The sequence below is a fragment of the Lepidochelys kempii genome, chromosome 5, assembly GCF_965140285.1.
Source record: "Lepidochelys kempii isolate rLepKem1 chromosome 5, rLepKem1.hap1, whole genome shotgun sequence".
NCBI classification, from domain to species: Eukaryota; Metazoa; Chordata; order Testudines; family Cheloniidae; genus Lepidochelys; species Lepidochelys kempii.
In genome coordinates this window covers 34,149,889-34,164,065 of record NC_136384.1, presented here as the reverse complement: position 1 = coordinate 34,164,065, position 14,177 = coordinate 34,149,889, and positions in this window count along the sequence as shown.

Below are 14,177 nucleotides of genomic sequence, written 5' to 3'. Positions count from 1 at the left end.
ATTACAAGCTTAGACCTCACGTCTGCAAAAAAAAGAAAAAAAATAATCAGTGTAATTGCAGTGCCCCACTGGCTTTATTTGCTGAATAGCAAGTTAATTAAGGAAAAAGAGGCTGAATATTAGGAAAAGCTTTCTGATTAAGCTGAGACATAGTTTTCTAAGAGGAAATTATGGGAAATGTTTTGTCTAGTTAAAACCCTAGAAACCATGCCAGCGGGACAAACCTGAGCTGACTCGGAGCTGGGTGTCTAATTTCTGTAAGTTTATGTTTAATAATAGAACTGACTGCGGAAAAGCATGTCAGGGGTTTTGGTAAAGTGAGGGAATAGTTTATCATGATGTTATTTTCTGTTTTCTGACCAGCTCTATTACTGCACAGGAAAAAAAATCACAACTCAAAATCATCAAAGAATTTACAAAATGCTTATCAAGCAGCACTTTTTAAAATCAAAATACTGTAAGGGACTAGAAAGCTGGAGGTCTCAATAAGAAATCTCTGACTCTTGACTGCAGCTAACGAATGGTGTGAACTCACCTTTTAATGTAGTTAAATAACAAAAGGGGCAGAGTGGAGGATTGGAAAAGTAAAGCTGTCTTTGGATGCACAGCTAAGGGGTCCAGATAGAATATACAGACTTGTTAAGCATCTCTTAAACCACAACATAATGTGTTAGAACCAGTGCTACAAAGCCAGACCAAACTCTTTAACCAGGCATTTTCCTAATACAAGTTTTGTTTTGAGAGTCTGGGCCAGGGTGACAATGACATCACCAAATGCTTGTTTTTCTGTGTGAAATCCAAACATTTGCCGCTCTCCATACCTGGGAGCCCACGGACATAGGGAAGGGAGATATAAGGGTACAGAGGGGCAAGCTTAGGAGTAGGAGAGCGAGAGGGAGATGTGCTTGGAAAGTGGTGGGGCAGATTGTGGAACAGAAGGAAAACGTGTTGGAATGGAGAAAAGAGGAACAAACAGATAAAGGAGGAGGAAGAGAGAGCACAGAGAATGGAAGGAGAGTTAAACCAACTGAAGAAGACAGAAGGATGGATGAGGAGAGAGCTGCTATCTACCAACCGTACCGTTCATGTCCAAGAGAGAGCACTGGAAGTCCTATTTATTTTATTTATAGGCAATCCCATGGTGCTCATCATTGTAGTATCTGAGCACCTTTGGTGTCTACTAATGTTGCAGAACCATCAGCTGAGCACACACTAGATCTGTATGGTGTCAAGGCAGCAACCAGTTGCTCTTCCAAACTATGGGGGAAATGCATGGAAAACAAATCACATGCAAACAAGTCCTGATATTGGTCCAAGTACTACAGCTAGCATTTTACTCTGGATATCATATCTTGTCAGCAGTAATTAAAGTTAAATGTGAGCCAGCAAACCCATTATAGCCTACCATTTCAGGCACGTATCAGTTGGCTGTAATGGTTTGTTCTGGGAGTAATAAATTTTCTTGACGTATAAAATGAAATATCAGTGTGTGTCAATTGAAACTATAAAACCCAGGAGGGATTAAAAGCAGGCATCACTAGTGGGACACAGGAAGTATTATCAGAGAGGCCCCCTTACACAGTCCCCATTACACCAGTATTCAGCTCCTATAACAACATTGAAAATGGAGATAAAAATGTCTCTCACACAGAGGCAATCAGCTGAAATTAGTGACCTCTCGGGCTGTTATAATATTTAATTCAAGGCCTGTATAAACAAATATACCTTGGATTGTGCTCTGAAGCTTACAACCATAGGCTTTGGAAGGCTGCCAGAGCAGGATGCCAGTTCCATAACTGGAGGTTCCACAACTGCACTCCTGCTAGTCCGGGATGATAAACCACGAGGACCATCAAGTGAGATGAACACAGTAGATCAGGGAAGCAGCACCAAGGGAACACAGGAAAAGAGGCCTTTGCTCAGGTAGCTGAGTCTGAGATTATTCACCGTTTTATAAAGCATAATCAAACACTCTAATAGCACCCACACCCTGATAAGAACCTATTGCAGAAGTAATACTCTCATTGCTGTCTGGCTTATGGGTGCTCAATCCAGTGGTCACCAGCAGCACTGGGGCTGGTGGTGCTGGATGGGGAAAGGCTTCCAGCATAGCAGCTGAGAATCTTCTTTTAAGCAGCAGTATAGATTCGTAGATTCTAAGGCCAGAAGGGACCATTGTGATCATCTAGTCTGCCCTCCTGTATAACACAGGCCATAGACCTGCCCCACAATGCTTCCTATTGCATATCTTTTGGCCAGGACCAGCCCACAACATTTTGGCACCTAAGGCGGGGAGCCCCCAAACCCTCTCGCTTCGGCCAAAACTTTGAAAGGTCTCAATTCTGCCTTCTTCCTGTTCTACTCCTCTCATGGTACTGTTCTGTTACCTACCCCAATAAAGGAGAACTAACAACTTAAAATGCCTTGTTCAAAAATTTTAAGTAACACTTAACTTTCAAATGCCTGAACAGCAAATGTAACTTTTCTTGTCTACATAATAAACACTGGCATTTTTGTGGAGCGTAGATGTGTTTTTATTAACTTCAGCTTGGAGAAGCTGCGTTCTCCACTGGCAACTATTACAGGAAGTGTTAGAAGTAGGCGCAGTGCAACAAAAGTATTTGGAAAGAGAGTGGTAATCTTATTTGTGCACATACATTTCAGCAGGATCAACTCCAAAGGCTGTTCTGGAATATATCTTGAAAGAGCTTTCAGTTCATCACCTAAATCACGCACATCAATATTGCACATATCATCATGTGTCAACACTGTGTCTAGTGCCCTGCATTGCTGGTATAGGTCTTCGGTATAGTGAGGAGTTTTGGAATATCGTACAACATCCCAAATATACTGCTGTGTTCCCTGAGCTGCATGAAATGTTCTTCAATTGACTGTATTGCACAATCTAGCACCTGGTTAAAGAATTCAACTTTGAATTGTTGTTTGCGGTTTCTTATGGGATTATCCCGGGCCTCAAAATCAAAATGTCGTCTTCTTCGGTGACTCTTGCATTCTTGAATGGGTGGGAAAATAGCTTCAGTGTGAAGTTCCTCTGCCAACTTCTGTGCACTCTTCAGGCTGTTTTGAAATCCCTCATCTGACCGGTAAGACTGTAGGTATGACTTTGTGTTGTCCAGTTGTTCCATTGCTCTAGATATATGAAGGTCAGCACCTTGGAGTTTCTTGCTTATAACGTTTATTTCAAACAGTATGTCATGCCACAACACTAAGCCACAAAGAAATGTGAAGTTATGTATGTTTCTGGTGATTCCATTTCCTCTGCCACTGTTCTCCCACAAACAGTTCCTGTCATAGCATTATCCTCCATAATGGCAACTGTGGCATCATCTATCTTCCCAGTTTGGTGTTTGATAGGCTTTATCATCTCCACTCGACTTTCCCATCGTGTGGCATTTAGTGGTTTCCGTGTCAGAGAGGATGTTCCCAAATGTTGCTTCAAAATTTGCCATCGATGAGTTGATGCAGAGAAAAATACATAGATGCTTTGAATTACATTTAAAAAATTCAGCAGCGTCACTAGAAACTGACCACTACTGATGCAATCTTCTCTTGATGCTGATCATCTATGGTGGCCTTTAACCTTAGTCTCATCTCAAGCTCTTTCCACCTATGGAATGCTCTCTGGTGATTTGCTGCCGTCTCATGGCATGCCAGATCTCTAGCCAGATTTTTCCAGTCCTTTGTTCCTGTAGAACCCAATGTGGCTGGAACATTAGACTGGAAGAGTTTGCAACAAAAACAGTATGCCGCATTCTGGGTTTTTGAGTACATAAGCCATGGCCTCTCCACTTTGTCACCACTGGGGATTTCACGCCAGTAATGTATTGGATGGAAACTTCGATTTTCATTGTCTTTGGGGAACATGAAGTTTTTCACTCACTGTGGCCCATGCAGTACAAGGATGTCCCTCAGGCTACTGCTCAAGTGGGTCCACAGTCCTGGATCATCTAGACTTAAGGAACTAAACTCAGCAACAGCTGTTTCTTGCGCCTCCACCACACTCTTCTCTGAGCTACACTTTTCTTCAGGAATGTGCATGGCTACATCTATTTGAGATGGAGATATGGATGCTGCAGTAGCTGCCAGGTCACCTGCACTCTGACTAACTGGAAGATCAGGCATCTCCTCACCACTCACATCCTCACTGGGGCTGGAAGGCTCACCGTGAACATTTGTGTCTATGTATCTCAGGACAGCTCCTTCCTGCTTACATAGAAAAGCTTCCTTTGCTTTCTTTCTTTTTCTGAATGCTGCCCCAGAGGGGCGTTTTCTTCTTTCACTCATGACTGCTGTTCTGTGCCAGCTATAGTGGCTCTCAACACTCAATTGAAGGGGATAAATAAGCAGGTTGGGAGCAGGGCCTGAGTGAGGGAAGATATCAGCGTCTTAAGGGCCTAAGTGACTCCTACTACTTCAGTTGACTGCCTGTTCGCCTCAGGTGGGTTCAGGGAAGCAGCAGGAAACAGGAAGCTCCCTGAGAAGCTGGTGTTAATCAGTCCAGGCTCCTGGGGGTGCTAGAGAGGTACCTAAGAGGCTCCCCCTCCTCTCTGTCCCTGCAACTCCTGCTGCTTTCTGTTATTCCCTCTCACCTTTTCTCCTGCCTGCCTGTTATGTCTCTTGTGCCCTCCTTCCTCCAGCACAGCACTCCACCATCTCTGTGCATCTAGAGCAGAGAAAATACATGTGCACCAGCAGCAGACACAATTTTCTACACTCTGGGTCCTAGTGGTGCCCTCCCCACCTCCAAACACCATCTGGCACCTGAGGCAGCCACCTCAGTTTGCCTCAGGGTAAGGCCAGCCCTGCTTTTGGCAAAACATCCATTATTGATTTTGAAATGACCACTGATGGAGAATCCACCACAATCCTTGGTAAATTGTTCCAATGGTTAATTATTTTCATAGTTTAGAACACTAGGAGCCACTGGGGCCAGTGCACTGTGTGCAGGGTGTCTTACAGCATGTTCCATCTAGTACTAAAGCAATACACTGGACTATTTGTTTAAAAAGTGAGATTAATTATATCTTTTAGGCATTTTTAGGAGGATGGTGATATTCACAGTACCAGCACTATCAGTACACAAAAATTGAGTCTCTGGCAGATGGGCCCAATAAAGTGGCCACCCTAATTAAGTGCATTATATTATATCATCAATAATCCATTAAAAGAGCAGCAACAATATCTGGCAGGGAGGGGAGAAAGCTTATTAGCAAGCCCATGTATTCCATGGCAATGGAGTTTGCAATTAACCCCTTTTATTTAAAAACATTTTCCTTATGGTTGTGTAAATGGATGTAGTATCATCTGAGTCTGCAAGGAACCTGAAACAATACCTCCATGGAGTGTGAATTGCCCCATTCAGCTCCATCAGGGCCCCAGAGACTCAACGATGCAGTGGCTGTGCAAGTTGGTATTTCACAGGAGGCCACCGAATTCATGGAATTCACTATTTTGCTGTTACTGGTTACTCAGCTTTTTGTTTCCTGGCACCTGACCTGCTGCTGCCTCTTGCACGTCTGCTTTCCCCACTGTGGGGAGTTAATTGGAGTGCAGTGTGCGCTCCCTGAACTGTTCCATGGAAGTAGGCAGCAAGGGATTGGAAAGTGAGAGCTGGAGTCCAGCTGTCATCCCAGGGAGGAAAGCAGGGTGAGCCAGAAGTGTAGGATGATAAGCCAGGCCATCTGGGGAACAGTGCAGCAATGGGGACATGGGGAAATGAGCTGCTGAATCTGGCTACAAGCTCCCTGTTTCCCTGGCACACGAAAGGGGAAGGAAGTTTGGAGTTAGGAAGCCAAGGCAATTTCACAGGAGCTGAGGCCTAAGGAATAGAGATGGGTGTTTGTCTAACCTGTTCTAATGACAGAGATTCCCACAATCTCCCTAGGTAACCTGTTCCAGGGCTTAACTACTCTTACAGTTAGAAAGTTTTTCCTAAATCTCCCTTGCTGCAATTTAAGCCTATTACTTCTTGTCCTGTCCTCAGTGGCTAAGGAAAACAATTTATCACCCTCCTCTTTATAACAACCTTTTATATACTTGAAGACTGTTATGTCCCCTCTCAGTCTTCTCTTCTCCAAACTAAATAAACCCAGTTTTATCAATCTTTCCTCGTAGGTCATGTTTTCTAGACCTTTAATCATTTTTGTTGCTTACTTCTGGACTCTCTCCAATTTGTCCATTTCTTTCCCAATGCGTAGTGCCCAGAACTGGACACAGTACTTCAGCTGAGCCCTTATTAGTGGAAGAATAACGTTTGGACTCTTGTTTGCAACATTCCCGCTAATATAGCCTCAAATGATGTTCAGGGTTTTTTGGGGGGTGGGGTTTGTTTTGTTTTGCTTTGCAACAAGACATTAGGCATTGACAATTCATGTTTAGTTTGTGATCCACTATACCCCCCAGCTTCGTTTCTTCAGAATGCCCTCCTAGGTAGCCATTTCCCATTTTGTATATACGCAGTTGATTATTCCTTCCTAAGCGTAGTTCTTTGCATTTGTCCTTATTGACTTTCATCCTATTTATTTCAGACCATGTCTCTAGTTTGTCAAGATCATATTGAATTCTAAGCCTGTTCTCCAAAGTGCTTGCAACCCCTCCCAGCTTGGTATCATCTGCAAACTTTGTAAGTGTACTCTCTATGCCATTATCCAAAATCATTTATGAAGATACTGAATAGAACAGGACAGGGCTGGAGCACCCACAGAAAAAAATTATCGGGGCCTTAGCACTCACTAGCAGCCAAGCTCCCCTTCCTCGCACTCACACCCACTGTGGACCTCTGTCAATCAACTCCTCACGCTCCCTCCCAGCTATTCCACAGCATGTAGGATGCCCTGGGAGGGAGGGGGAAGAGCGGGAATTGGGCATGCTCAGGGGAGTGGGTGGAAAGCAGTGGGGAAGAGGAGGGCAGGAAGAGGCAGGGTGGGGCCTCAGGGGAAGGGATGGAGCTGAGCCGGGATTGAGCACCCCCTGGGAAAATTAGAAGCCGGCGCCTGTTTGTGCATCGACTATATAACAGGTTTGTCTAGGCTATATTTCTCGTTTGCTCATGAGAAAGTCATGTAAGACAGTGTCAAAAGCCTTACTGCCTCCCCTCCACCCCAATAAGGCTTGTTACCCTGCCAAAGAAGGATATTGGGTAGGTCTGACATGATTTGATCTTAACAAATCCATGTTGATTGTTACTTATTACCTTATTACCTTCTAGGTGCTTACTAAGTGATTGATTATTTGCTCCATTATCATTCAAGGCACTGAAGCTAAGCATAGTCAAACATATGATTTTTGAACTGTTGGGGGTGGCAATGCTATGAATCAGACCTCCCCCCGCCCCCAAAAAACACAAACTCATGAGGCAAGAGTCCTAACCATCATGCACACACACATATATTTAAAAATACCTTCTTTTTGTTCTTAGCCTGCCAACCATGTATTTTTCCCTGAGAGCTTTAGCTTTCTTTACCAATTGTCTACACCTCATAACTTCTAATTTATATCAATTATTATCTATTCCCCCTTTTTTCCATTTGTTATATGTTGCTCTTTTATTTCAGATCACTGCCCTCATTTCACCATTGAACCAGGATGAGCTTTTAGCCAAAGTTATCTTTTCTTGCTTGTGGAATTGTGGCTTTCTGGCCAGCTAATAAACTCATCTTAAAGAAGTCCCTATTTTCATTCACATTTTTCTGTCTATATTTTCCCTCCCCATTTCAATTGTAATTTACCTTGTTTTTGGAAAATTAACCCTCTGAAACACCAAGTATAAATGTGATTGGCTGGAACTATCCTCTGTTTGCCATGATTGAATATAATCAGGTAATGCTCATTGATCCCTAGGCAACCAGCAACTTGCAATCCAGTAAATCATTCATCTTTATGTGTCAGAATGAAGGCCCAAATAGAATTATTCTGGGTGTAATATCTTTTGTGTTAGACATTATCATCCATAATTTTTGCAAATGCTAATGATGATTTACTACTGGGTGTATGAGACATCCAGCATATATCTCCCCAACTGAAGTCTCCATAACAACACCCCTTTCCCCCCACACATTACAGGCAGCTGCTTAAGGACTAACTCATCCTGTTTTTTTCAGTTGATTCTGAAGTCTGTAATACCCCCCCCCCCCATCATTACTCCCTCCTGGGCTGTGTTAATTAGCACATTGATCCTTATACAGACAAGATCTTGTGGTTCTTAGTTTTCAATAACTCTAAAACAGGTAACAATGTATTTAATGTAGACTGCCCCTCCCATCACTTTTTTTCTGCTCTATCCTTCCTAAAGAGGTTTTTAATTAGCAGTTTTAACTTTCCAATCATGTGAATTGTCACAGTTTCAGTAATGTGCATTATATAAAAATTTTTCTCATCAATGAGAATTTCTACTTCCTCTTGCTTGAGTTTGAGTTTGTACTGTATTTACCTTCTTGGAACTTCCCCCTTGCATTGTCCTGGCTGCTCCAGCTAGTTTTCAACCAAGAAGATTTGCATACTACCTGTGAGGCAGAGGCCCTTTTCCCACTGGAATGTCACCCAGTGCTCCACCAAACCAAAAACAATCACGCAGCCAACAGTTCACCACCAGTATTTCTGCCTTCTATGAAACCTGTGATGTATTTCTGCTTTCTCTCACACCTGGGATCTCATCTGAACTTCCCTCTTTTTTGTGTCCCTTCCAAGATCCCTTAAATCTTCTATAATCTGTGTAGTTCCACATGATGCTGAATCATTGGCTCCAATGTAAATCATCACCAGTGGAGACATACCAGGTGACTTCATAATCCCATCCAGTTCAGCAGTGTCCTTGGGTACATTGCTGAATTCTCTATCCACACTTCCCTGATTGGTTGCTCTTCTTCAGGAGGTGGGCGAGGTAGCCAGTCCCAAAGATTTCTCCTGGGGAGGGCTGGAGGTTCTCTCATCATAGCCAGATTGTGTCCAGCAGGGACCAAAAGTGCATTACTCATGATGAAATTGTAAAAATTGGCAACACTGAAAATAATCAAGAAATTTTACATCACTTAGTGTTTTCAACCACAGGTTCATGTGAGGGCAGGGACAGGAGTCCCTTCACTCGTGTCATAGACATGGAACACATTTAGAGGTTGCTGCAGCAGATTTTGGCCCTATTGTGCTACAGAGTACATGGGATCCTGTTTATAAGGCATTTAGCATTTTTCTTGAGGAACTTTGCATGACAATGAGTCCATTAGAAACATTGCCACTAACTATTTGTGTTTCATTAGTACCTAGAGTCCCCAGTCTGGGTAAAGGCCCCATTGTGTAAGCACTATACACATATATCATGAAAAGATCATATATAATTATTACTTTACACTGGCAGAGGTTAGTGGATGGAGTGCAAACATTACCTTTGAATTTCCTGGTTTGGCCAGTTTGGACCCAACTGTATAAAGTTCTTTATAGGTAGGTTTTAAAAACAAGTTCTCTAGATAAGTGTAGTAACACTGTAAGCACAGAAAGTGTTAAATTTTGCTGTTTTCTCCACTGTAAATGGCCCCTTATTTTCAGGATGTCATGACTCAATTTTAAAAGTGGGCTGTGGGCTGAAATTTACAAAGTGTTGGTAACTGACAGTGTTTTGCCAAGCCCTCCCCTCCCCCCTTTGATAAATGTGATTCAGGGTACTAAACATGTCTCTTTCGGCTGTGCAAGGGATGTACACTCAGGCCCAAAATTTTATGTTTGCGTTTTTCTGCCATATTATAACAGTTAAACAATCTTTAGAATTCAGATTTGTTTGGTCTACCCTTACAACTTAACGTTATGTAGTTTGTTTTTTAAAAAGTTGGGTGGGGATTAGTTTTTCATATGAAATCACAGCATTTGCTGTGTGTGGAAGAAAAATAAACTCTCTGGTGTTTACATATAAAAGCATATTGAATGTATTCAAACTTCTGTTTCTTGTCAACCATTTTAGAAGAGTTGTACCAGTAGGTAGACACAAGTATTGTGCCTTGGCAGCAGCATGTCCATTGACAAAGTAGCTACTATGACTCAAAAGAGTCTTGCAGTTTATTGTGACAATAATCCATTATGTAAAGTCCCTGAAGTAGTCTATGAAGAGTATAATGGCCCCAAAAGAAATGTTGCAGGCTGATGCATTAATATTTCACAAAATAAAAAGTTATCTATTATGGCCTATAGCGGCAGTGATTCATAGATTTTTCTATTTAATCTCGTCTGTCTGCCTAAATTTTATATATAGCACTTACCATCAAGGTGTCTAAGCACTAATGTGTTATTAGCACATAATGGTCTGTTCTTCCAAAAAAAGATGACATGCATTTAGCTAGTGGGAATCACTCATGTATAGCGTTCACAGGGAATCTCAAGTCCATTTTAATTCAGTTTTATTTTACCATCTTTTTACAATCTAAGGCCCTGATCCTGTAAACACTTATCCATATGCTTAATGTTATGCATGCAAGTAGCCCCATTGACTTCAGTGGGACTACTCACAAGAGAGAAATTAAGCTTTTGTATGATCAGCACCTAAGTAAGTGCTACTCTTTGAAAACTCAGACAAAACCCTACTTATAAGAGATTAGACAAATTTTATTGAATAGCTTTAAAGCTTCGTATAGATTTTCATACGTTTAAAGTAATCCTTCCAGAAAAAGAAATGATTTGAGAACTCTGTAATTATAAGTGTTCCGTTTGATTTTTCCTGACACCTTATAATATTGCAAAAAGTAGTAATGGCTTACTTCACATTCGTCTTCCTCATTTCTTATCTAAAGCCAACCCATGTACAGCACATACTTAGTACAGGAATCCATTTACTACACAAAATCTTGTCCATACTTGGTTACTCTCCTCAGCTTTCCCCAATTGCTATAACTTTCATTAAGGGGCTATTGCTGAGAAATATATAGAAGCAGGAAAATAATTATCTGACCTCTAAGAAGAATATATCTTAGGATATGAGTGTATGTTACTGTTTATAAACACAAATGCACTAGCAATGCATGCAAGCACACACACAAAATAAAATGAAAATGCTGGAGTTCACAAATTTTCCTGTGCTTGAATTATTGGGTCAACCAATTATCAAAATATAGAATATTTTAAAGGATCAATGTAATGATAATATTAAAACCTTATTGTTTGCCTGCAGCTTTGTTTAAACAGACCTAACTGGCCAGAAAAGAACAGCTGGTCTTTAAAAATAGTATGATGTCTGGGAATTCCTCTATTAAAATAAATAAATAAATACCAAAGGTCTGTGACATTTACACTATAGAGAGTCATCATTCACTTTATATCCCCTGCGTCCTCCAGCAGGACATGAGAATTAGCATGTTGAAATATAAACACTGAAGTGGCAGGTGTCCCCGGAGCTTGTTTCGTGCCTTGATTAACATTTTATATCACAGCACGTTTTCTTCTTATACAATGCCACTGAGTCCTAAAAGACGATGCTTTTTTTAAAGAAAAGCTTGTTCAGTACTAAGAAATGTATTTTCATGACAGTTTGAATATGTCTTCCTAATTGCTAAAGGAACAATCTGAATTACCCTGTAAGTGTCTCTATTTTTCAGGTGCTAGTCTAAATGCACTGGAAGTGTCATTGTTGAGTTAGGCCCGGGCTGTAGTTTCCACCGAGCGCTTGCTGTGACACAGCTTAACAGTTTAATCTTTATTGTGTGTCCGTTATTTTTTTCAAATAAAAGGGAAAGTGTTGACACTCTCTCAAATAAACATATTTCTCTTAAAAATTGGCCCAGTGTTTGAAAGATGCTTTCAACAGTCGCCTTACAGCAGACACAGTTATTGCATGCAGTAGCAACAAAACATTCCTAACTTTTAAATATAAACCAGTTAAATGTTTATCAGCTTACTCTCAGCGGCTATTGATTATACACTAAGGAACTGCTTCACTTTCCAGCTCGTGTAAATCTGGATGAGCTCCATTGACATCAACGAGAAAGCCCACATTTACGCTGTAATACATGAGAGCAGAATTTGACACAAGGGGCTTGCTTTTTAGCTCATGCCTGTTCTATGCTGCTGTATCTGGAATTAAACGAAGCTAGGTGAGGTCCGAATCAGACTCAGAGTTTTTTTTTTTAAAGACATCTATTTGCAGCAGTGCAATCACCCTCCAGATTCACAGCAGGTAGAGAATCGCTGATTTTTGTGTCATTCTAATGCACTCATTATCACAGGAGAATGCAGCACATTCACTAGGAGCAGGGCTTGCTGTGTTTTTACATCTCTTTTCCTGTTCTGTGCAGCAAGGCTATATAATATATTATGTAAAATATATAGCATATCTTGACCTTTAAACATACATCAGTCAATAGACTTGTGCAGAAAAAATAGTAGAGCTAAGGTGTTTACAAACAATGAGGTGAGATGCAATAATTGGATATTATCCAGCGAAGTTTCCATTGGGGTCTAAATACACATAGTCTTAGTGGTAATTCGGGGAAGCTGCTGGAATGGCATAAACATGGAATACTTTGTCTCACCATTTTTGGTATTTAAGGAGCATCCTAAGTATGATAGTTGTGCTGGATGGCACTACTAATTATTTTGTAGTCAGAAAGTGCTCTATAAAAGGCATAAGAGAGTAATTCAATGCAGTTTCCTTTTATCTGCCTTTCCAATTGATGTCTATACAGAGCAAGCGGGGCTCCCCAAACACATCAGTCTGTTTCAGATACACAAGATTAAGTAGCGAGTGACATTCAAGACCAATCGGCCCACCCAGGAGGAGTGAAACCAGCGGAAAAGCTGTCAGATTCCGCCTTTTCTCCATTAATCTTAAAGCTTTTCAATGCTGCCAGGTCGCATCTCCATCAAACAAGCTGGGAAGAGTGTCGGGCTATTTTCTTTCCGCTAACCCTTTCTTCCCCATCACGTCCCCTCTCCAGTAACCCTTTCAGTCCTGGACTTCTATTTATCAGCTGCTTTTGGGTTATTTCCACTTAATGGGGTAGAGTGTGAAGCCAGATCTGGCCCAGTGTGAACCCCAGTTCTTGAAATGATGGTAGCAGTAACTTGGGATGGGAATTTTGTTTAACCAAGCTGGAACTGGATGGGGGCATTGATTCCAAGTAAGGACTGAAGTAAGGAAAGAAAGAAAAAGAAAGAAAGAAAGATAGAAAGAAGAGGGTGGTGGGTTTGTTGTCCAAAGGTAGCACTTTTACTAAGCATTCTCTCAGAGATTCTTCTGGTTTGGGGATGGGGTGTGTTTATTCTGACCTTAAATTGGGAAGGGAGGCATTTGACTCTAGCATTAATTTGAAGGAACTTTTGCTCGTAGTTAGACATGGAAGGGGGCATTAGCCTAGAGCTAGGATTTGATTGTGGCATGTGTGTATAATGCTAGTGTTGGGTAGTGTAAATAACTTCCAGTACATGCATTGAAGATATCACAGAGGAGGCATTCTGGCAGAAACTCAGAGAAGAAGCCAAATCCAGAAATCTGAATGTGGGACATAAGAAAAGAGGGGTTCGTGCAGTGGCAAAGAGCACATGAGTCGAGGGTTAGTAGGGCAAAAAGAAAGCACAGGAGCCAAAGAGTGATTAGGGAAAAAAAGCACTGCAAGGTGGGAAGTAAAAAGAGAAAGGGAAAAGGGGGCCCTGGAAAGAGCAAGGGAGTAGGAAAGAAAAGTAAGACAGAGAAGGAAAATGGCTAAATATATATAATTTTTAAAATATGTTTCTCCTTGACTAGACAGCATCAGTCTCCCAGGCAGACAGGGAAGGTAAGACCCTCTAGGGAAAGGAGAGAAAAGCATGGGCAGGGTAGAAATTGCTCATGTTGAATCTACTCTTTCACACCACTATCCAGTGAGTGGTGAAGCTCTTGTTCTCTTCAGATAAGGATTTTTGCAAGTATCAGTTCATGTTATGATTCTCCCTAGTGGACCCTGCTGCCTCAGTGCTTGGCCTGCTACATGTGCTGCCCTTCTGTCATTTGCTACATCTTGTGTTTGAATTTAGTACATGACTATGCTATTTCTCAGATCATGGTATAGCGTGTAGTAGAGGGTTAAAAATTCGAACACCCAGGGCACTAGGAGGCAACAGGAGGCAACTCTACCCACACATAATCCCACTTCTTGCATTCCTGACCCCACCTTTCTTCAGGGTTAGGAGCCTCCCAGATCCATGTT